At 42.1% G+C, this 22,490-nt stretch overlaps 1 protein-coding gene across 45 annotated transcripts in view; it reads right to left on the bottom strand.

Moving 5' to 3' along the window:
* PSD3 (pleckstrin and Sec7 domain containing 3) overlaps positions 1-22,490 on the bottom strand; it is a 540,565-nt gene that overhangs the window by 232,688 nt on the left and 285,387 nt on the right. For 5 of the 45 annotated variants that reach the window (XR_014062403.1, XR_014062393.1, XR_014062397.1 and 2 more), the window contains exons 7-8: positions 14,126-14,160; positions 7,369-7,430 (exon numbers count right to left, since the gene is read on the bottom strand). The exons of 30 other annotated variants lie outside the window; for them this stretch is intronic. The gene's annotated coding sequence lies outside the window, so the exon portion shown is untranslated. Of the gene's footprint in view, positions 1-6,109; positions 6,236-7,368; positions 7,431-14,125; positions 14,161-22,490 lie in introns of those variants that run through there. 10 more of the 45 variants (XR_014062404.1, XR_014062395.1, XR_014062399.1 and 7 more) reach the window with 4 other exon arrangements.

The following is a 22,490-nucleotide window of genomic DNA, read 5'->3' on the forward strand; positions in this document are numbered from 1 at the left end:
CTTCATAATGATATAAGTAGTACCTTAGTCTCACTGAAACACAGAAGAACAAAGCTATGTAAGTTTTCTTGTCCTCAATGCCCAAAAGTGTAAAACAGAAACCTACAAACAATTATGACTGTACACTATGACACGTCCATTAAGGACTACTACTATGCCCACACAGCAGAATTCTTATGTACAGAGAAAACCTGCAGAGATGGGCCTCTGTGCCAGAGAACCCCAGGGAGCTCAAAGTTCTGGGTGTGGTACAAAAACAAAACCATGCTTCATTGGACCAGGCATCGAACAGCCAGGCACACACTTCTCACTCCTTCCTACCTGAGATACCAGGTGTTTACTGGATCACACAATTGGGCACAAAGGCATTCTATGACCTCCTAAGAAGACTCTAAATTTCCAGATGTTTAATAAGACATCAAGGGGGGAAAACAGTTTTATTGGGCAAAGGACAAGCGATGCTGGAAGCAAACTTTAAAAAGAAAAAAGAAAAAAAACTATATCCACGTCCTCAAACTACCTGGAACTACATGTGTTTACAGCTATTTACAACTGACAAAAAGTAGCCAGACTCAGCAGCTCTTGATTGGGAGAGAAATATAAAACATCATATGCAACCTGATCAAAAGAAGAAATGAACAGTGAAAGACTCAAGGAAGTACATGTTAAACCTGCTAGGAAAACTGACGGAAGAATCCAGCCTTGAGTGCAGAACCCTCCTCCTACCTGACCACCCACCCAGTGCTCTCAGTTCAGGCGCTCAGTCGTGTCCGACTCTTTGCGACCCCATAGACTGCAGCACACCAGGCTTCCCTGTCCATCACCAACTCCTGGAGTTTACTCAAACTCATGTCCATCGCATCAGTGATGCCATCCAACCATCTCATCCTCTGTCGTCCCCTTCTCCTCCCGCCTTCAATCTTTCCCAGCATCAGGTCTTTTCCAATGAGTTGGTTCTTCGCATCAGGTGGCCAAAGTACTGGAGTTCTCTGCAGATGGCTTACGACCCCTTGCAGGGGTGCAAACACAGGCATGTAGTGTACTCTCACACACATATGATTACTACCTGCCCTGGTTTTCCTGGGGAAGGAAGCCCTTGCTCACTCCCCATGACCCTCTGAGGGCAAAGCCCTCCTGGTCCGAGAGTCCCAGCAAATCATATTGCTGCCACCCGCCAGCAAGCGCCCTCTCAGAACACTCACTCTGGTAAAACAAGGTGGACACAATTTCTGATATGCTTTTCAAGTAAACTTAATGTATTTCTTTTCAGGATCAATTATTTCTGAATCAAATCTGCCAAAGTTCTACAGGGGCTCCAAAGGGGTTAGGGGAAGCAACAGTGTTATTTGATACAAGATTCATTTTGAGATATGCCTACAAAGATCTACCTGGATGAATCAATGGTACCCTAGGTAACCAGGAGACCAAGGACCACTGTATTTATCCTTTTATATTCCTCCAAGTTCTGTAGCATAGCTAGGACCATAAAAACCTTAGAAGTTAAAAAAACAATATGACATTTAGTAAGATGATAATGCAATGTCTCATTTTATACCAGGAAAGTGAAGCTGTGTGTGACTTATGTGAGGCCATGGAGCACTGCATCTGCATGGTCAACACAGGGCCTGGATTTCTTGATTCCTGCTTCAGGAATCATCCTGCATAAACAGATGATCCCTCTGGACAATGGGTCCTATCTTAAGGATAGATCCTGAGGAGGAGCTACTTAATTACTATGGTAACTATTTACTAAGTGGTTCTCTTGGACTAAGACTTACTCCATGTCTTCACCCAATAAAATCCAGCCCATAGAAAATTATAGCAATGTGTGTTTAGCCTCTTGGTTGCAATTAAAAGACGGCTTCAAAAAAAGGCCTACAAGTCAACCCAGGGCTGCAGACTGATTGTTCCCACTGCAGGGACAACCATTTTAAGTAGGTCACAAATAGTAACGCCATGTAATTTAAAGCATGATGACTAATAACACCTTCTAAAACGGAAGCCACTTTATTGTTATAATTTCTAAACCAGTGCAGACATACAGACTGTGATTTTTGAAGCTTTTTTTTTTTTTTACAGTAGAAATTATATTTCAACCTCCCTTTCTCCCAGCTGCAGTACTGAACTTAAATGTCTACTAGATCAGTGGGTGGAAGATCAAAGAACATTTTTAAAAATTTAACTTTACTACCCACAAGGATGTGGGAGTAATATGTCAGGGGGACTTAGATATATGTGGCAGTCTCTTAGAGATGCTCTAACTCGACAAGGAGCAGGCTGTTCCCTCTTTTAAAGAAGCCTCACTCACTCTTCTTTTGCTTGGTCGACTTTGTAGAGCTGGCAGGTACAGTTAAAAAGTTAATTGGAATTTTAAAACGTACATGTTCTCATATGTTCTCTTTCCAGCACAATAAAAACACTAGTCACAGCTGGTAACCTGAGATTTCTCTCCTCTAGATGGCCTTTAAAAGGCTTCCCCTCAGTGGGGTAAGAATGGAGTTACACCAAGAATTAACTTGATCTTTAAGAAATGGACAAATGTTAAATCTTTCCCTCCCTCCCCTCCTCCTCCATCCTCCTTACCCCTCCCCCCAGAGAGCTTACAGATGTGAATAAATGTACCTAAAAATCATGAGACAGTGCTCAGTCTCACGCACCAAAGAGCAAGCAGTAGCAGCAGTGGTCAGGGCAGGACCATGTCAGTCTCCTCGCCCCAGGGTCCCCAGGGTCCCCAGGGTCCCACCATATCCCCTGGGTGGCCGCGGGGAGCTCACAGCTCCCCACCCTGCTCTTCTCTTCCCTCCTGGCCATAGGCAGCCTTTCCCTCTGTCTAAACCCGGCTATCTGCAGGGCCCAGTCCAAATGTATGCCCTTCATAGCGCTTCCCTGGAGTGCTGCAGTACACCCGCCAAGCTCTCCTTTTCTGAACTCTTAAGCACTGCTATGCAAATTCCATAATTTCCACCAATTATGTCTTGTGTCCTTTGCTAGTTGCTGTATATATGTTGGCAGTTTTGTTTTCCCACTCAAACTGTAAGATTAAGGGCATACACCAGAACTCATACTTCTGAAATGTTTTCCATTGCACTGGCATGCAAGACGACAAATAGGCCCTCAGGGGAAAAAACCCTGCTGCGTCAAATCCACGCAGAGCCCTGCCTCTCAGAACCGACCCACAACGTCGCTTCTTTTGTGCACGATCTCAGGTGCAAGTGGAAGGTATCTGACTATAAATGACTTCTGTGCTCCGGCCCCTTGGAAAAGACTAGACACAGTCATCAACATGACTGTGGCTGTTATTCATCTTCAGAGAACGCTGAGTGCGGGCAGGAACACTTAGGCAGGAGCTGCCAGGCACATTCCTCAGATGCTTTTGTATGTAAATGGAGGTGATGTTTCGTCTTTCCTGGATTTCATCATCCAGTGCACTTTCTGATTTTACAGAAGGCTGTTTAGAGGATCCTTTAGTCAGCTGTTTCAGTGTAATACAAGTTAGTTCCATAGGCATTTCTGTATTGAAGATCTATTAAATGTTCAACCAAGCAACAGCCTGAAAGATATACAAGACATACAGCAGAGAAGCACAAACACATACCCCTAAACACACACGTGTGCACACACATACACACACACCCAGAATTCTCGAGGAAAGGAACAAAGTCTCCTCCTTCTGCGTGTCCAGCACCATTCCCTCTGGTGCTGCAGGTACAGTAATAGCTCCCAGTGTGTCCGGGGCACTGTTTTGTTTACGAAATAATGAAATTTCTAGGCATAAACACTGCAAAGCACAGGAGCCCTTTATAAACAAACGATCGTACTAAAGCCAAGTACATAAAAATCAATTAATATATTTTAAGAACAAGTTTTTTTCTCCTAACTTAATTTCTGGAGAAGAGTTGATTCTCCCACACACTGTCACTGAAAAACCATTTATTGGTTTTTAAATCTCCTCTCATGCTCCCTGAGGCAGGAATTAATCTGAAAGGCAACTTCTATGTCTACATACCAGAACATCTCTGGATGCTCGTGGTTCCCACAACCACATTGACACAAGTAAAGGACTGTAACTTATACATGTAAAGAAAGTTACACAGAAAATCATTCTTTTGATATGTAAAAGTTTGATATGAAAGCTAATAATAATAGGCATAAAAAGGATAATGTGAGAAAGATAAATACTGCTTGACAAGTGTCTCTAGAACAAATGAACTTACGGATGAATGGAGACAGGAATGAATGAATACGTGGATAAAATGAGAAGTGAGGGGACAAATGGCTAGTAGTATGAGCTCCTGAGAAAAAGGGGAGTAAATAGAAAAGAGCCAGCCTGATCAGCAGACAGGAACAGTGTAATACCTGGAGGGGGCAGGTGGGCTTGGGCAAAGGTACCAGCTTGGGGCGGAGGAGACGTATATTAAAAAATCATAGGAGACACAAAGTGAACTGAATTCTCCCATGCAGGAGATCTTCAAGCAAAACCTAATTTCCTAGTTCTTTTCTGCCAAATAACCTTTTATTAAGCTTTCAAGACACAAAACACGCTCTACTTATTGGCTCCCAATCATGTCATTTCTTTTGTAACCACGTCTGGCAGAAGCCTCCACCCTACCCCAATCCTACCTGTCCTTTAAGGCCTAACTCAACACAAGCCCCAATAACTCTTTCTTCTTTAGGAAACCCAGAAAACAGTCAGCTTTGAAAAGACACACTACAAACAGACAAGGGACAGAAATAGATAAAGCAGGAGATGGAAGTAGGATCAGAGCTTGGAAGAAACTAACATTACATATTTCCTCGGTTGTGATCTGAAGAAAGATGAAAACCAGGTCTCTCAATCACAGGCTGCCCTAAGGGGGTAAAAGCCTTTATACTTCCTTCGAGGAGGCTGGCTTTTGATTTCTGGAATCACTGGAGGCCATGGGGTGGGCACTCTTTCCTTCACCCTCCTACCTTAGGTTCCATTACCCCTACTTTTGTGACTGGGGCACCTGGTGCATATTCATTTAGGATATATTCAAAAGTAGGTTCCAGTGAGAGGGACTTTTTTTTTTATGAATTTCTCTAGCATTCAGCCTGTAAGATGGGACAGGTTATAGCTTGAGAACACTGCTACTGCCACAATTCCAAAGAAAATATCACGCTGAGACTCTGGGCTACTCCTGGTGAAACAACGGTGGAGGGGAAAGTAAAATTAGTGCCACCAGTGGCAATGACGCAGAGAGGAAGAAAAAAGGAAGAAATGCCAAGCGGTAGCCAGGCAATGCGATGCAAACCATTGCTTCACGGCCCACCCACTTCCACACCCACTGAAAGTGCTGTTCTTGGGGACGAAAAAAAACAGCTTGAGATGGCAACAGAGGAGCTGATGCCAAATCATCCTTACCTCTGAGCCAAGATGCTAACCTCGCAGTTCACGACCGATACTGAGACCGGGACCATCGGAGAAGCTTCGACTCAGTCTCCCCTGACTCCAGCACCACCTCCCTGAACCCACAGAGGCTCTCCCAGGCTAAACCTGTTTAAAAAATCATCTCAATTGCTGGCCTCTGTTCCCTTCATGCATTTGCTGGAGACCAGCCTAAACTGACATCGATGAGTTAGTGAGATGTTGCCAAGTAATAAGCAGGCAGAAACATTAAGTTACTGAACTTTAATAAAATGACAGCTTAGAATTTAAAGACAAAGAAATCAGCTTTTTCTACCACATGCAGAAAAGGAATATAGCTGGTTAAAAGATCCACAGCAACTCCCTGATCTTCTCTTACCTCTTTATTTTGCTATCAACTACTATATAACGGATGGCAGTGACTGCTGGATTACACCAAACTCTAGATATAACAATTTACACATACAGGATTATCTGCTACATAGTCCCAAACCCCCCAACCATTCCCATGACTTCCAATTTTGCTGTCATAGAAGATTTCCCAACTCTGACCTGCTGGCCCATCCCCTCGTCTGTGTGTCCATCAGAATGCAAACTTCATGACAGTGGGGACCTCATCTGTCCAGTGTCTTTCCGACTCCAGAGCTTGAGAGAGCGCTCCCAGGAGCTTAGTAAGCATCAACTGAATGAATGTACTCTGATGTAATCTCAGATGCAACTTACACAAAATATCTTAATTCCATCCAAAACTACTGCCCCTGTCTTTCTTGGTGTTGCGGCTGCTCCTCTGGGCTCTAAAGAGTCTTCATTTATGTCTCCTTCATCACCTCTATCCAGACAGTCCACCACCTAGGAAATTTTCTTTAGAAACTATATTGTTGAATTTAAAAGAAATTCACTCACACACACACACACACACACACACACACACACACACACACACACACCACACACCCCCCGCCCAGTCCTCTTCACCTCTGCCACTGCCCTGTTCCAAGCTAGATATCATTTCCCCTGTTTTGGCAATCTTGTGTAAGCTGGTCTTTTTGCTTTCAGTTTTTGCATACTAATTAGAGACTAAAAGTCTCCTTTGCTCAAAGCTATATATACTTCTTCATTACCCACCTACTTTCCAAAGTAAAATTATGTTCTTACGGGGAACCATTCAAAGTCTGACTTTGCAACCTACCTTACCCACCAAGCTGGCCTCCTCACTGCCCTACCAACTAATGTCTATATTCACCTTAACCCACTTTTATCCACTGAGTCCATTTACAATGTAGATTGCACAAGGGCAGGGACTTGTCACTGCTTCATCTTTAGCACTAAGAATAAGGCTGAAATGTATCAGACCTTCAAAAAGTATTTGCTGGATGAATGAATCAGTTATTGTAAGAAAAAGAGACACACAGAAGGGAAGAGGTAGCGTGTGTATCGAAATCCCATGAAGACGTTCACCACCCAGGTCAGTCCCCACTCTCACGGGTCATTTCTTCCTTCACTGGTTTCTCTGGTCACACAATTCAGCACAATTCAGTGCTCACTCCAAGTGCCCAGTGAGGAGCCGGGGGCCAGGTGTGTGCCAGGCTCTGTGTCGGGCACTGGGGGTGTGGCGATCCCATCACACAGGGCCTCTGTCTAAGCTGACCTTCAACAGGGAAGGCTTCTCAGAGGACGGGCCAGCTAAGGGAGGGCGTGCAGGGCAAGTGTGAGTTGGGCAAGCGGCAGGGAGGAGTTGGGAAGCGGACGGAACAGCGCGGGTGAAGAGCCGGAGGAGAGTGGGAGGTTTTGCGGACCAGAGTCTGAGGGCCCGCTGTCACCTCTGGGTGACCCGTCCCCAGGCGAAGAAGAAAAGCACGAGCCATCAAAACAGCTATGAGAAGGGAGCTGGGAAGGGGTGCAGGAAAGGGCCTATGTGCCCGCTCTGTCTCTCGTGCAGAGAATAAATTCCTTATAAGAAAGACAGAGGATACACTCCTTACCTCTCTGCTGAAAAGACGCAGCGTTCAAAAAGTTGACTGAAAACTCTGATTCTTCCTGCCCTCTCCCGTCCCAAAGGAAAGGAAAAGAGTAATTTTAAAATGTAGCCATTAAACAGCGACCACAAACAATTTTAAGTGCAGATTTAGTCAACCATGTGAACCTTGAGTTTTTATTTTTCCGTTTGAGACTCTGAACTTCCTCTGCTAAACAGCCAAGATTTCTGAACTGGACTCCCCTCAGAATCCATGACCCTGTAAGTCCAGGCAATTTGTAAAGTTTAAGGAATGAGCTAAAGAAATAGTTCAAACTGGTTTTGATTTCCCTTCTTTTTTTGCTTCAAATTAATTAGTTTTCTAAGTATGGCTTCGAAAAGGCATGGATTTTAACCAGGTGCTTTTTTGTTGTTGTTCAGTCACTAAGTTGTGTCCAACTTTGCAACTCCATGGACTGCAGCACACCAGGCTTCCTGTCTTTCACCATCTCCTAAAGTTTCCCCAAACTCATGTCCATCGAGTCGGTGATGCCATCCAACCGTCTCACCCTCTGTCATCCCCTTCGCCTCCTGCCTTCAATCTTTCCCAGCATCAGGGTCTTTTCCAATGAGTCAGCTCTTCGCATTAAGTGGCCAAAGTATCGGAGCTTCAGCTTCAGCATCAGTCCTTCCAATGAGTATTCAGGTGATTTTTTAGTAAAGTACATTAAGAAGAGCCACCAGCGTGATCTCATACATTACAGTTAAACACTGTCCTTCCTTCAAACAATCAGCATCCACTCTGGGCCATGAACAAGAAGAGATCACTAAGAAAAACCACAAATGCCATTCTTGGGGGAAACCCTTCATACCCTGTCTCCAGCCTGCTCCACAGGAGAGGGAAATAGAACCCTGCTAACCCTTCCTTGTGAGGATGGTGCTAATGCAATTTTTCTTAGTAATGTTACTACCTTGCATTAAACGATGCTTCCCCCCAGTAAAAACAACTCTCATTATTAATCTCACTTACTACTCATTTCCTCTTCCATAAAACAGCAAAACCTGAATTCCATGGGGACTAGAAAAGAAAGCATCATAAAGCACAGAAGCTCCCCTTTTGCTAAAATAGGGGCCTCATCTAGAATCTTAGCTCCTGACTTTGAAAAGTAAGAAATACAATAAAGTGCTGTTTTTTTCTAATTACAAGTAGTACACTGTGTTTTTTTCCCCAAATGTACCGCTTCTTTTGAGATGTTCTTAATATGGAATGTTACTCTGGAACAACTCTTAGAAAATCACATTAATTCCACAACCACAGGACAACACAACAAGGGCCTGGCATTTTAGGGGTGGTGTGATCACCAGCCTCACCCTGCTCCTCGTCTGTTAGTGTGTCTCTCTCAGGCCCGTAAGAGGCATGTATTCTCCTACATAAACGCGACACTCCACAACACAACTAAAAACGCATCCAGCTTTGACCTCTGTCATTGTTTGGAAGAAATGCAAAGATCCTGTATGCATGCATATTAACAAGACTGCCGCAGTTCACATCTGAACTAGCATTTGATCTTTAACCAAGCCCACTCTCGGTTCCCAGAAGGAAGAGAAAGAAACACCCCATCTCCACCGTCAGATTCGCTGGCCTCTCGCCACCCATTCGCAGACACGTACTGATCGCCCCCTGTGTGGGGCCGGACACCACACAGTACGGAAGGCTGAGCAGCACGTGACCCCCGGCACAAACCTAGTCACGGCTGAAGATAATATTTGTTTTTAAATGAAACTAAGGAAAGATAATTTGCTCCTAAAAATCACTCCCCTCTGTCCTACCTAGAAAATGGTCTCCTCCCCGCAACCTCTCAAAAACCATCTTCATTACACAGCAAAATATGTATTCTAAGCACTGACTACTGACTTTAGGAATCAGTGCCACTAATAATGATACAAGCTTAGAAACAGTAAACAGGGCTTTAAGGTGGGCTTCATGCAGTCCTGTGAAGAAAAGCAACTAGATCCTCTAAAGCCAGCATCTTCTACCCATCTGATACTTAAACTTTACATCAAATATCATCCCAGACACTTCTTTATTCAACTGAGTTTGAGGAAAGGAATTGTTAGGTAGAAAGACAACAGGAAAGATGATAAACTTTTAATTAAAGTATAAAAAACTAACAACAAAATGAGAAAAATACTACCTTGAGTTTTCAAAGGAAATTGCATATAGAGGCTGATACATGGGCCTCAGAACAGGCATTCATCCTCGTCAGGAAATTAAAAGTTGTACGTTTAAAAATAATGGTTTCAGATCCTACCAGACATTTAAAATAAAACTAAATAACTATCTTCAGAAAACTTAGAATTTGAACAGAAAACATACGCTGGATCTTGGCCTTTGCTCTAGTTTTTTAATCTCAGATCCTTCTGTTTTGCTGCTTGTCCACCAGCTACACGCAGAGTCTGAGAATTGAGAACGCTCTATTCTGGCAGCAGGAAATTTACTCTTCAGAGAACAAGAGTCAGATTATTTGTCATTGTTTCTCTTTTGCAAGAGAGGAGCAATTTTTTGTCTCCTGTAAACACCTACTAGAAAGCAGTGTCACTGCATGCCCCAGAGAACTGACCTCCAGAGACTTTTCCGGAGACAAAGAATCTGCTCCAAGTAAGGACAAATACAAAGCTGGTGAAAACAAAATGGGAAACAGCTGATAAATTTTTACCATAACAAAAAATACCAATCAGCTAGGAGGTCCCAGACAAGGTCTCTGGTCTACCTGGACAGACACCAGACAGAAGGAAAGGAGGAAGACTTGGAAGATATGAAAGCCTTGTCTCCCTCACCTACTGCTCTGCAACAAGCTGCCCCAAAGTCAGCAGCTTACACTGAGTCCTACCGTGTCTGCCTGTGACTCTGGGGGGCACGCTCAGGAGACACCTCCATGGCGCTGGCGGGACTCTGCTGGGGCTGGAGGCTCCCGGGCCTTGCTCCCCTGTCGGGGAGTGGTGCTGGCTGCAGTGCCTCGGTGCTCCCACGACAGGCTTCACCCTCCAGCAGGAGAGCCTGCACTTCCTTCCTAACATGGAGGCTCAGAACCGTCCCTTCTTAAGGTCTGTAATTGTTAATGATGTCACCTTGGCCACATTCAGTCATAGAGGCCAGCCCTGCCTTCATGGGGTGGGGGCGGGGATAATTCCATCCTCTTGATGGGTGCGACAGCATGTTCACACGGGGATGGAAGAACTACAGGTGACCATCTCTGCAGACAATCTCCCACAAACCCCAGTCCTGGAAACCACAACAACACAGAAGAAGCCAAGAGAAAGAAAAGAAAAGGTGATCAGGATTAAGTGCCTTTACTTGCCAATACACTCCATTCTCCTGACCTTGACTCTTCAACCAATGAAAAATAGAAAAGAAAGAACAAAACGGAAGATGCAGTGAGGACTGTACCTTCTTAGAGAGCAGCCTGGATGACAACATCTCATTAGGATTCTTTAAAAATATACAGAGAAAGAACAAAAGAATGAAGTAATAAAACCACCACTGAATCTCTTAGTACCTTTAGCTAAATGTATACTTTACACAGAACGATAAAAGGATTCAGTATCAGGTAAAGAATATAAATACATATATATATGTATACTGCTAGGAAAAAGAAAAGCTTCTGCTAAAAACTGAAAGTTCCATTTCTTAAGGGTCACAATTTTTAAAGGTCAAAGTTTCTAACATATCTTTCCAGAAAACAAAACAAAACAAAGCACTGGAATACCCACAATTAAAAAATGAAATAAGAACAAAGTTGGAGGCATCACATGCCCTGATTTTAAACTAAACTACAAAGTTATCATAATCAGGACAGTATGGTACAGGCACAAAAACAGACACACAGGTCAGTGGAACAGAATTAGGAACCTAGAAATAAACCCACACATATGGACAATTAGCTTAAAACAAAGAAGCAAAGAACACACACTGGAGAAAGGATGATCTTAATCTCTCAATTCATTCCACTTCATTCCCCTCTTGGAGTCCATATGTTTGTTCTTGACTTCAGCGTCTCTATTTTTTCTTTCCAAACAGGTTCATCAGTACCATTTTTCTAGAGTCCACATATATGCATTAGCATAGGATACTTGTTTTCCTCTTTCTGACTTACTTCACCCTGTATGACATACTAGGTCTTAGAGACTGTCAAGTAAGTTTTCATATCATTCCATCTCAGGGCTATCCACTAAAAATCTAGCAGGAAAACTTTAAAGTCTGCAAATCATTTAGGACCAAGATGAGCAAATCCTAGTCCAATTATGGAAAAATGAGAAAAAGATAAGGTAGCAGAAATGCCCCTCAAAATAACACCACACAGGGGGCCAAGGCTGATCACCACAGTGAAAGAAAGTGGGAAGTGATGCTTCCTCTTTGCCATTCAAACACAGACCTCCATGCTAAGCCAGTACCACTTAAACCCTCCAGGCATCAAAGTCTGCAACATGTAACGCACTGAGCTAAGCAAGTGTTAAACTATGGGCCTGGATAATTCTTCATATTGACAAACATCAATCCACACATAAAAGGCAAAAGTAGAAAGATCATTAAAGTTGGAGGCAGAAAAAACAGATTTAAATCCTGGCTTTGACTCTGTGTAACCCCTGGTAAATTATTCTTTCAAAGCCCAAGTTCCTTCATCTATAAAAAACATGGATTAAAAATATTTTTAGTAACTGAGTTGCAGACTATGTGGGTTCAGTAAGTAGTTTATATGCCTGAAAACAGTACCTAATAAATATAAACTGTATATGATGCTCATCTTTTACAGATTAAAGCCCCCAAATAATTAAGATTCCCAAGTAAACATCTTTTTTTTTTTTTTTTTTTTTAAATCATGGAAAAGCCACAAAGTTTGTAGTCAGCAGATAAAGTTTTGGGGTCAGATTTTGCTGGCTGGACGATCCTGGTTCAGCCTATTCCTTCCCCAAGTCCTAGGCTCTTCAGAGCTTGGTGATCCTGACCGGGTACCTGCTGGGAACACAGCAGCAACCAAGGTAAAGCAAGTCCCTGCCCTCACAGAGCTTTCCCTGTCCTGGGGAGATGTAAGAGAGACACTCACACAGTGCTGGGCAGTGACATCTATAGAATGAGGTGGCTGGGGTAGAGATCCTCGAACCCTCCTCCCAAGCATATGAATCTATGACTGTAACAGTGAAAGTCAACAAAAAGAAACAACGGTCATAATTTCTCATTCTGAAGTTTTGTAAGATGGTAAATCATCCTTCCTAAAACTAAAAATCAAAGACTTCCAAAGAAGAGCAGTGTCATTACAAAGTCAGTCTGTACCATGAAAGCAACAGTCCTCATTCGAAATGAAAACCTAAAATTCTGCTGTTAAAGGGAAAACTCACTGCTGTTAAAGGGAAAATCTGATCTTCATATCAAAGACTATGCTATTCTTTAAACTCATAAAGCCAGTAATTTAGAGAGCAATACTGACCACTAAGCCTCAGCATACACAATCACAGCTGATGGCTGAGTTGCTCACAACATTGGCTCAGAGCCGAGCTGGCAAACAGACCACAGATGAGTCTGGGCAGACACACTGCCCTCAAGGCTAAGATTCACAGAGGACAGACATGGTTCATTTGCAGCCTGTATACTTTACATTCTGTTATCAGTCATAGAAACATATCTGAAGCTAAAAGCAATCAGATGGAAAGTAGGGTCCACCAGGTCAATTCTTCTCTGAAATGTTCCCTGCAGCATGGTTTTTGCTGGCAACCTAGAGTGTAGAAGTCTTACACAGAAAGACTGACCTTTCAGAATGAACCAGACAAGGACTAAGAAATAATATTCATGAAGAGTTAGAATCAATGCATATTTTTCAGGCTGGTGAAACTGTGAGAACACAAAGGATTATTGGATATCAACAAGGGTTCTTCAAATGATTTTTCAATGATATAGTCAGACACTTTCTGTTTGAGTCAATTTAAGAAACACCCATCTGAATAATAAAATTATGCTTTAGAAAATTTATTTGGCAAATTAAATAAAATTGTCTAGCAGAATTCATTAAAAAAATCTACTTTAAAGAATAAATAACAATAACAAAATTAGCATATAAATTGTTTTTATGGAAAGTAGCCTCTATAATACTTTCAGGTTTCTTAAAACAGCATGTAATTATAACAAACTTGAGCACATCTCCTACAATCTAGTTTACCTATTTAAGCATAAGCATAATAAACCTTATTCCTCCAAATAATCTCTCCAACCCCCAACTTCCACTCATATGCACCAATGGTGACTGACTTCACAAGCCACAAGGCTTGAACGCTGGAGTTCTAGAATTCTACGAAATATATCAACGTTCAAACCAGACTCCCTCAGACTTTGAGATGACAGATGAATGAACAGAACCTAAATTCTGTTATTTTATGTCTGTATGCATGTATGCACCACTATAAAATAAAAAGGCTATTTTCCTGTGAAAATTCACTCAATAGTATTTGTAATTTAGAATAAAATAAATAAGAAGCTCCTGGCTTTGTTATTACTTTAGAAACAGGCCCAAGAGGCTGAAGACTGTTTTATTTGGATATAGTACATTAAAGTGACTGGTATAAACATACTATTATTGGAATATTTACACAGAATCATAAGGACCTGGACGTGGCAAGGAATTTAGAAATGAACATTCTTATTCCATAGGTGAGGAGACGTCTTCTGCAGTAGGATACTTCACATCATTCACACTCTAGCCCTCCACTCACTGGGACATCAGAGGCAAGAGACCTACCTGCCCTGCTCCTTGGCATGCTTCTTCTTTTTGCCCTAAAATGAAGATAATAATGGTACCTAGATCATGGGATTACTGCAAGAATCAAATGTGTTATATATTTAAACACTAGAACCATGCTTGGTACATAATAAGAATTCAAAAATGCTAGGAATTATGTCATCAACTGTATTTATCAGTGGATGTAGCTACAGACCAGTGACTGTTGGTCAGTAAGTAGCTATTTACCAAAATTAAGGACTCAGTAAGAGCTGGACTGACAGAAGGACAATCACCAAAGCCCCCCGGGCTCCTCAATCACCAAAGCCCCCCGGGCTCCTCAACTTTGATTATCAAGAGACTGCGTTCACTTCTGGGAACACACTTCATAGAGATGTGATGGCAACGCAGTTTATCCCCAGGGCAGGATAAGCAGGATGCTGGAATATGGAAATAATATTACAGAGATGAGAAATTGGGGATATTTTGCCCTAAAAGATAACTTGGCTGAATCATAAAATAATTCTTCAAATATCAGAAAGGTCATCAAACATATAAGGGATCAGACTTATTATCTGTTTCTCCAAGGACAAATTTGGCTGGAGAATAAACTTTTAAAGAATATAAGATTTCTGAAAACAATGAGTAGTCTTTCAACATGAATGTTGACATAAAAAAAAGAGGCTGCCTTTCAAATAACCAGAGATGGTTATGCTGAGTGAGCTGTTGGATCAAATGACATGAAAACTTCTCAAAATTGCAGAATATTAGATCTTTAAAGGGACTTCAAAGTTATCTGGCCTAGTGGCTCACAGTTCATCAGAATAGTCTGGGGAGTTTTAAGAACAATCCCAGTGCCAACTCAGATCAAGTAGAACCAGGTCTTTCTGAAGTGAGCTGGCACTATTTCACTAGTTTGCTTTGTGTTCTGTTTATAATTCCCCCACATGCGACCATGCAGCCACAGTTGAGAAACACTGTATTAGCTCCCAAATGGGAAAATTAGAGCTCACTGTTAGAAAACGATGGAGCCCTCATTATCGAGATCAGCAGGGCTGGTCTGGGATGTTCTAGTGCATACAGCTGCTTCTTCTGGGGACACAATCCACCAGGTGATATATCTAAATCCATCTAGAGCATCCCGTACTATAAAGGGTACCTGCCACACATACTGCAGATTAAATTTTGAAAATTTAAATTCCGTCACAGAGTAAACAATAACATGAACAGGTTTGAATGACAAAAAGGCACCTTTCTCATAGCTCCCAAATGAAGATTTACGTTAGATGCTAGAAGGATGGCTCCATGAGAGATATATGAACATCACATGGTTAGCCTTTAGTGATCTAGTCATTTCTCAGAAATGGTTTCCTTGGATTGCTAAAAAGCAGACAATATTAAGCTCTGCTCAAAACAGGAACTCTGACTATCCTCTTACCCCTGCCAAAAAAAAAAAAACAGTGTTCTATGAGAGATGCTAGTCATTTTTTTCTAAAATTGTGTCTTTTAATGTATTTGAAAGATGAAAACTGGGATTCCCAGGCGGCTCAATGGTAAAGAATCCACCTGCCAATGGAGGAGATGCAGGTTTGATCCTAGGATAGGGAAAGTTCCCTTGGAGAAGAAAATGGCAACCCACTCCATTAATTTTGCCTGAGATATCCCATGGACAGAGGAACCTGGTGGGCTTACAGTCCATAGTGTCACAAATAGTCAGACACGACTGAGCAACTAAGCATGCACACAAGGTGAAAACTACCCTGAGAATGAATATTTTTTTCCTTTTAAGAAGGTCCTTAGATACCTAAATATCATAGATTATTGAGAACAGCGCAATCTAAATGCTGGTTTTATCTGGTGGTTTAATTAATAAACAAGTTCAATTTTCAAAAATCATTTTGCAAGACATATACGGAAAACTAGGAAATTTTCAAATGGATGAAAATTTAGTGATAAATATCTTTAAGAAAGAAAATATTAAGCAATTGAAAAATTCATTTAAATTGAAAACCATGTTCAGTTATAAACAGTAACAAAGAGGCACATGATTCTTCAGCAGAAATAAAAGCTTTAGGCAATAAACAAATCTGTGTAGAAGAAAGAAGACAAAGATATAAAAGGAAAAAATGGGTGTTCCTATGCTTAATTATTAGTTACAGGCTCACTGTTGAAATACCATGAGTATTTAAAGAAACAAAGGGTTGGGCTAACCTGGAAAACATCAAATGTAAATACACTGCATTTGTTTGAACTCTATGGAACCATAAAAACATCTGTGCTTTATTACAGGGTTGGAAATGAAGAAGACGATTATATACTTTGAAATTTATTTATTTTTAAAAAATATTTCTTTATTTTTGGCTGTGTTGGGTCTTAGCTGCAGTGCGTGGGCTTCTCTCTAGTTGTGGGGCGTGGGTTCTCGAGCATGTCATGATCTCTGTAGTTGGGGCATGCAGGTTCTCTAGTTGTGGTATGGCATGTGGGATCTTAGTTCCCTGACCAGGGATTGAACCCATGTCCCCTACATTGGAAGGTGCAATGTAGATTAACCACTAGATTGCCAGGGAAGACCCTGAAATTTATTTTTTAAACTTTCATTTTTCATGCATCTAATGACCTACAGATAAGAGCTCCATTTTATAAATATCGTATCTTGCGCTATTAATAAACATGGTCACAGAACTCTTAAGTTATTCCATTTTTATTAGCAAAAGTATAAACCAAGTACTTTTTAAAGAATATAAAAGATGAGATGAAGTCAATGCTATCAGTTAATTTTAGAACATAGGTTCTTTCCAAAAGAAATTTCAAGACACCACTCATGATGTAACATCAAATCTGGGATAATAGACTGCTCGGCAACTTTCTTCTTCATGAAAAAACTCAGAGAAACGAAAGGGCAAGGTGTAAGCTATGAGTCAAAGAAGGAAGTGTCAGGGAGGCGGCCAGCTCTCGGGGGCCTCAGGCCACGCCCAGCTGCCGTCCAGTCCAGGCGTTCTCTGGACCGGCTCCTGACTCATCCGCACAGCAGGCCCCTGCTGGCCTGTCTTCTGCTCCCAGCTCTGATCTCTGACGGCTCCTGCTGTGTTAACTCGGCCTGGGTCCCCTACACGGCTGCTGCCAGGACCAGGTTCTGGCACCCAGTCACTGTCTCCTCAGAATCTGACCTCAGCTGTATCTTTTTCTTCCATTTCACTATTCCCCTCAATTCTGACAGCTTGCAGTGACCTTCTCCTGCTACCCAGACAGAAACACCCTGCCGTTTCACCTGTACAATTCTCAAGTAGAGTGCAGCACATCTTGAGTCCTATTTTTCAGGGTCTCTTTTAGCAATCAAATCACTGAACTGTTAAAGCAGGGAGAGTACTTACCCAGGGCTCAAACTCGGGTCTCCAACACTGCAGGCAGACTCTTTACCACCTGAGCCACAGGGAAGTTTCTTTTTAACATTACCTCCAGCTCTAATAAAAGGGCTCTGTATTCCTAGTGGCTCGTGGTAAATAATCTGCCTGCCAATGCAAAAGATGTGGATTCACTCCCTGGTCCAGGAAGATCTCCTGGAGAAGAAAATGGCAACCCACTGCAGTATTTTTGTCTGGAAAATCCCAAGGACAGAGGGGCCTAGCAGGCTACAGCCCATGGGGTTGCAAAGAATTGGACATGACTGAGCAACTAAGCAATAACAACAATTACTGACTTCAGAGAAATGGCCCCACCAGACACCTAAGTCCCAGGAGTCACCCAGAAACCCTCTCACCCATACAGCCCCCAAACCAATGAACAAATTACTCTCCTCCATCCCTGCTGTTCTGTCTCCGACTCCTCCTGATTTTGCTCAGTCGTCACTTCCACCTCCCCTGTGCAGCTGGTCCTAACGCGCCCACACCTTCAGGCGCCCGTGGGGTCCAGCTCTCCTGCTTGCCACACCCCCCCACAGTGTCTCCTGAGTGTGAACAAATGCTGAGGTGCTTCCTCAGCAGAGGCCTGGCTCCGCCCTCTAGAAAGATGTTCTGCACAATGAACAACAATTAAAGGAATGAAAGGAAGAGTAAAAGCTCCTAAAAAGGTTCATAATCAAAAACATGAGAGAATGTGCTCTGTTGTCTGTTAAATCTTAGAAGACGCTGGGCAAAAAGTAGATTAGAGCAAGTTAGGGAAGGGGAAAGACTTATAGGTGCTAGTGATAAGCCAGAGGATGTGCTAAACATTTTGACATATGCAATCTAACTTAATCCTTAAAACAGCTGTTCAGAGGAGGTAATGCCACCTCCATGCTGCAGCTGGAGAGGAGGGCCTCAGAGTATGCTTCATTCATTTGTCCAACCAGCGGCAGGCTCAGAGTCTACTGCTCTTTTCCCAGGGCTAGTTACTGTCATGACCCACCTTCAGAACAGTGCTCACTGAAGCTCGCCGGTTTTATCTGATATTAAAATCCTAGAATTTGAGAAACTAAGATGTCTGGAAAAACTCCACAAACCCTGGAACTGTGCTGCGCAATGTACAGACTCTACACTTGCATGTTGGCACTTGCTATATATAGCGGTACCTTTAAAATAAAATATCCTAAAATTCAATCTTGTGCTAAAATTATCTAGCAGCATTAGTAGCACAATAAATGTTGGAATGCCCCCCTCTCATCTACTGTAAGCTCTCCAGAGATTACAGAATAACAATATGGGCTTCAGTGCATTGCATCTAACTCAGTCATAAAAGGCAAATGTTCTGACATCCAGTTACTAACGATGAAACAGTCAAGACTGCAAACAGAAGAAAAAAGCAGGTGGAGTCCCAAAGGAGAATGTGAAACTTAAATGAAATTGAAATGATTTAAAAAATAGGTCAATCAGTATTATATATTTAAACAAAAGTATTGTGGGAAAAAAGGATAAATAATGTGTAAAAACATTATCAAGAGTCAAGTGAAGAAAATGTGCTTTCAACATTATCACTTTTTTCCTTGGAAAGCTTTGGTGATTCAACTTTGAGCAGTATATTAATAGGGAAGATATGAAAGAGAATTACAAATGCAAGAGAACAGAAGAGTTTTTCACCTCTTATCCTCATTCTTGGAATGGTTTTCCTATATCCCGAGCAAACACTTACTTTTGACATTGCATCCTATTCCAACTGCGGTCCTTTTAGAAACCCTGTACTGCTCAAAATCACACAGACAGATGGGCCTGAAATCCACTGCAGGGACCTGTGCTTAGCTGCATCCGACTCTTTGCGACCCCATGGACTGTAGCCTGCGAGGCTCCTCTGTCCATGGGGATTCTCCAGGCAAGAATACTGGAGTGGGTTGCCATGCCCTCCTCCAGGGGATCTTCCCAACCCAGGGATTGAACCCAGGTCTTCCGCATTGCAGGTGGATTCTTTACTGTCTGAGCCACCACCTCAACACACTTAAATCAGGATGGTCAGGCTTAGAGCTCCAGCACTACAAAGAACCACAGGCACTAGTGCAAGCATGGGAAAAACAAAACAAGACCTTATAATCATCAAGTAACTGATGTCATAACCAAATTAAGAATACAGGCATATCTTTGAAAATATGCAGTCATGTACATATATATTTCCACGTATTCTATCTTATGCTATACCTAAATACAGATGGCTTTTGTTAAGATATTAGTGCTCCCATCATAACTAAGGTGGGCCCCCACTCCCCAGGGGTCAAGAAGCATTTGATCTCTCTCCTGTTTACGACTGTAAGCCTGAAGAGCACATCAAGTTGGTGACCTACTCCAGGGTTTAATTCTTCTAACGAAAATTATCAGACTTACTTGTTTCTGACTAATCTACAATTTAGGCCTTTTGGTTTATCTCCCATGAAGACAAAGAGCTTGTTATACCCTTTCTCACAATAACCTCTCACAGCCTAGAATTATAAGCTCGAGTCATTAAGTTTGTCTTTCTCCAAATCAAGAATCATGTTCCAGGGGATTAAAGATGCTGGCCAAGGGGAGAGTCAGGCCCTGTACTTTCCACTAAGTCATATGATCTTGGACACTCTTTTGGGATGACCATTCAATTCTGTTAGCCTTAGAGATACCATTTTATTTCTTAATAACTTCTATTGAATAGCAGGCTTCTTCTAAAAACTGCCATATATACTGCTCTGTGTATTCTATGGAAAATAAACCTTTAAATATTTAACTCAGAAAGTGAAGTTCCCTAATTTGCTGCCCCCCAACAGTACCATCATTAAACACATTATTATCTAATCTCTAAGATTCATACATATATACAAAATTTAACAGAAATGGCATCATTTGTTGTTTCATGTTATATTGGGGGTTTTCCCCATTTGCTCCTAGAAGATAATAAAGTATTAATATTTTATCAATACTATATGCTAAGTATTATCCCAAGTGCTTTATATGGGCTTTCACATTTAATCTTCATAGCCAGTCCATAAGTTGACACTATCATTATTCCCAACTCACAAATGAGGAAACTGATGAACAGAGAGAGGAGGAATAATTCTTTCCCAGGGTCACAGAATTCACATGAGGTGTTGGAGATGGGATGAGAGTCCAGGCAGCCCAAGTGAGGTCACACTGTGTACCCATTTCATCACTGTGAAAACCGTATCAACTACACATCATGCTATCCAGCTCTTTTTAATAACTCTTAATTATATGAATATAACATAACTAATCTCTAAGTGATGGACATCTGTGTTATTTTTAATTTCTTGCTCTTGTAAACAACGCTGCAATTAGTGTCCTTGCATATGTATCTCTGTACATTTAAGTATCCAGCATCCTTTTTATTTTGAAATATTTTAGACTTACAAAAAAGTTGTACAAATGGTACAGAGCTCCTGTATACCCTTCACCCAGCCTTCCCTTAATGTTAACATCTTATATAACTGTACTATAATTATCAAAACCAGGAAATTAACATTGGTACTGTATTATTAACTAAACTACAGATCCTATTTGAATTTCACTGGTTTTTCATTACTGCCCTTTTCTATTCCAAGGTCCTGTGCTCTATTTAGCAGTTGTGTTCTCTTGGTCTCCTCCAGTCTGTGATAGCTGGTCAGTCTTTCATGGCCGTGACACTCTAAGGAGGGCTGGTTGGCTATAGTGTGGAATATTCCTCAGTAGGAGCTGGGTCAGTGTTTCCTGCGTTCGCACTGAGTTCAGGCATTTGGGGAAGGACGGCACAGATGTGATGCTGTGTCCTTTTCAGTACATCACACCACAGGCTTTGTGACATCCATGTCTTACCACTGGCAAGGTTAACCCTGATCAATTGGTCAAGGTGCTATGCGTTGGTGTCTACACTGCAAAGTTCCTATTTTGCCCTTTGTAGTTAATACCTGAGAGAGACAATTTGAGACTATGCAAATATCCTGTTTCTCCTCAAACTTTCACCCACAAACTTGAGCATCCATCAATGATCCTCGTGTGCAACAATCACTGTGGTATTTGCCTAACGATGATATTCAGTTTCCCTCTTTGCTGTTACAGGCATTAACTAAAATTTTTCTGTAAGCAAAAGCTGCCTCTTCTGTACCATTTAAACACATTTGGTGGACATTTCTTTTGCTCTGTGGGGCATAATCTGAGACTATCACTTCTTGCTCTGACTGCCCAGGGCTGGCCACTCAGAGCCCCTCCAGCTGGCTGGAGTGCCCTTTTGACAGGCCACCCCCTTTCTGGCACCACAAGATGTTCTGTGACTCTTGTATTTTCCCTGCCCCAGGCGGAGAGCCAAACACTTCTCCAAAGAGACCTGGTCCTTTTACTGGTAAATGATATTTAAAAACCAAGGTCTAGCTACAAGACTAGTCATGGCTACTGGGGGTCACTGATTCTAGAACCCTTAGCAGGCAGAGCTAGGAAATCTCTAACTTATGCCTACATGCCAGCTGCATCCATCTATACATTAAAAACTATAGTAGTCATGTACGGATGTGAGAGCTGGACCACAATAAAGGCTGAGCGCTGAAGAACTGATGCTTTGGAATTGTGATGCTGGAGAACACTCTGGAGAGTCCCTTGGACTGCAAGGAGATCAAACCAGTCAATCCTAAAGGAAATCAACCCTGAATAGTCATTGGAAGGACTGATGCTGAAGCTGAAGCTCCAATACTTTGGCCACCTGATGCAAAGAGCCAACTCACTGGAAAAGACCCTGATGCTGGGAAAGATTGAAGGCAGGAGGAGAAGGGGGTGGACATGAATTTAAACTCCATGAGATGGTGAAGGACAGGGAAGCCTGGTGCGCTGCAGTCTGTGGGGTTGCAAAGAGTTGGACACAACTTGGTGACTGAATATATAGAGAGATACCTGGCTCTTATCATATGCACTTTATTTGCTTATGTGTTAATCTTAGTACATGCAGAGAGTTATAGTCTCAATTGCCAACTCTT

The sequence above is a fragment of the Giraffa tippelskirchi genome, chromosome 8, assembly GCF_054371585.1.
Source record: "Giraffa tippelskirchi isolate mGirTip1 chromosome 8, T2T-mGirTip1v1.2.pri, whole genome shotgun sequence".
NCBI classification, from domain to species: Eukaryota; Metazoa; Chordata; class Mammalia; order Artiodactyla; family Giraffidae; genus Giraffa; species Giraffa tippelskirchi.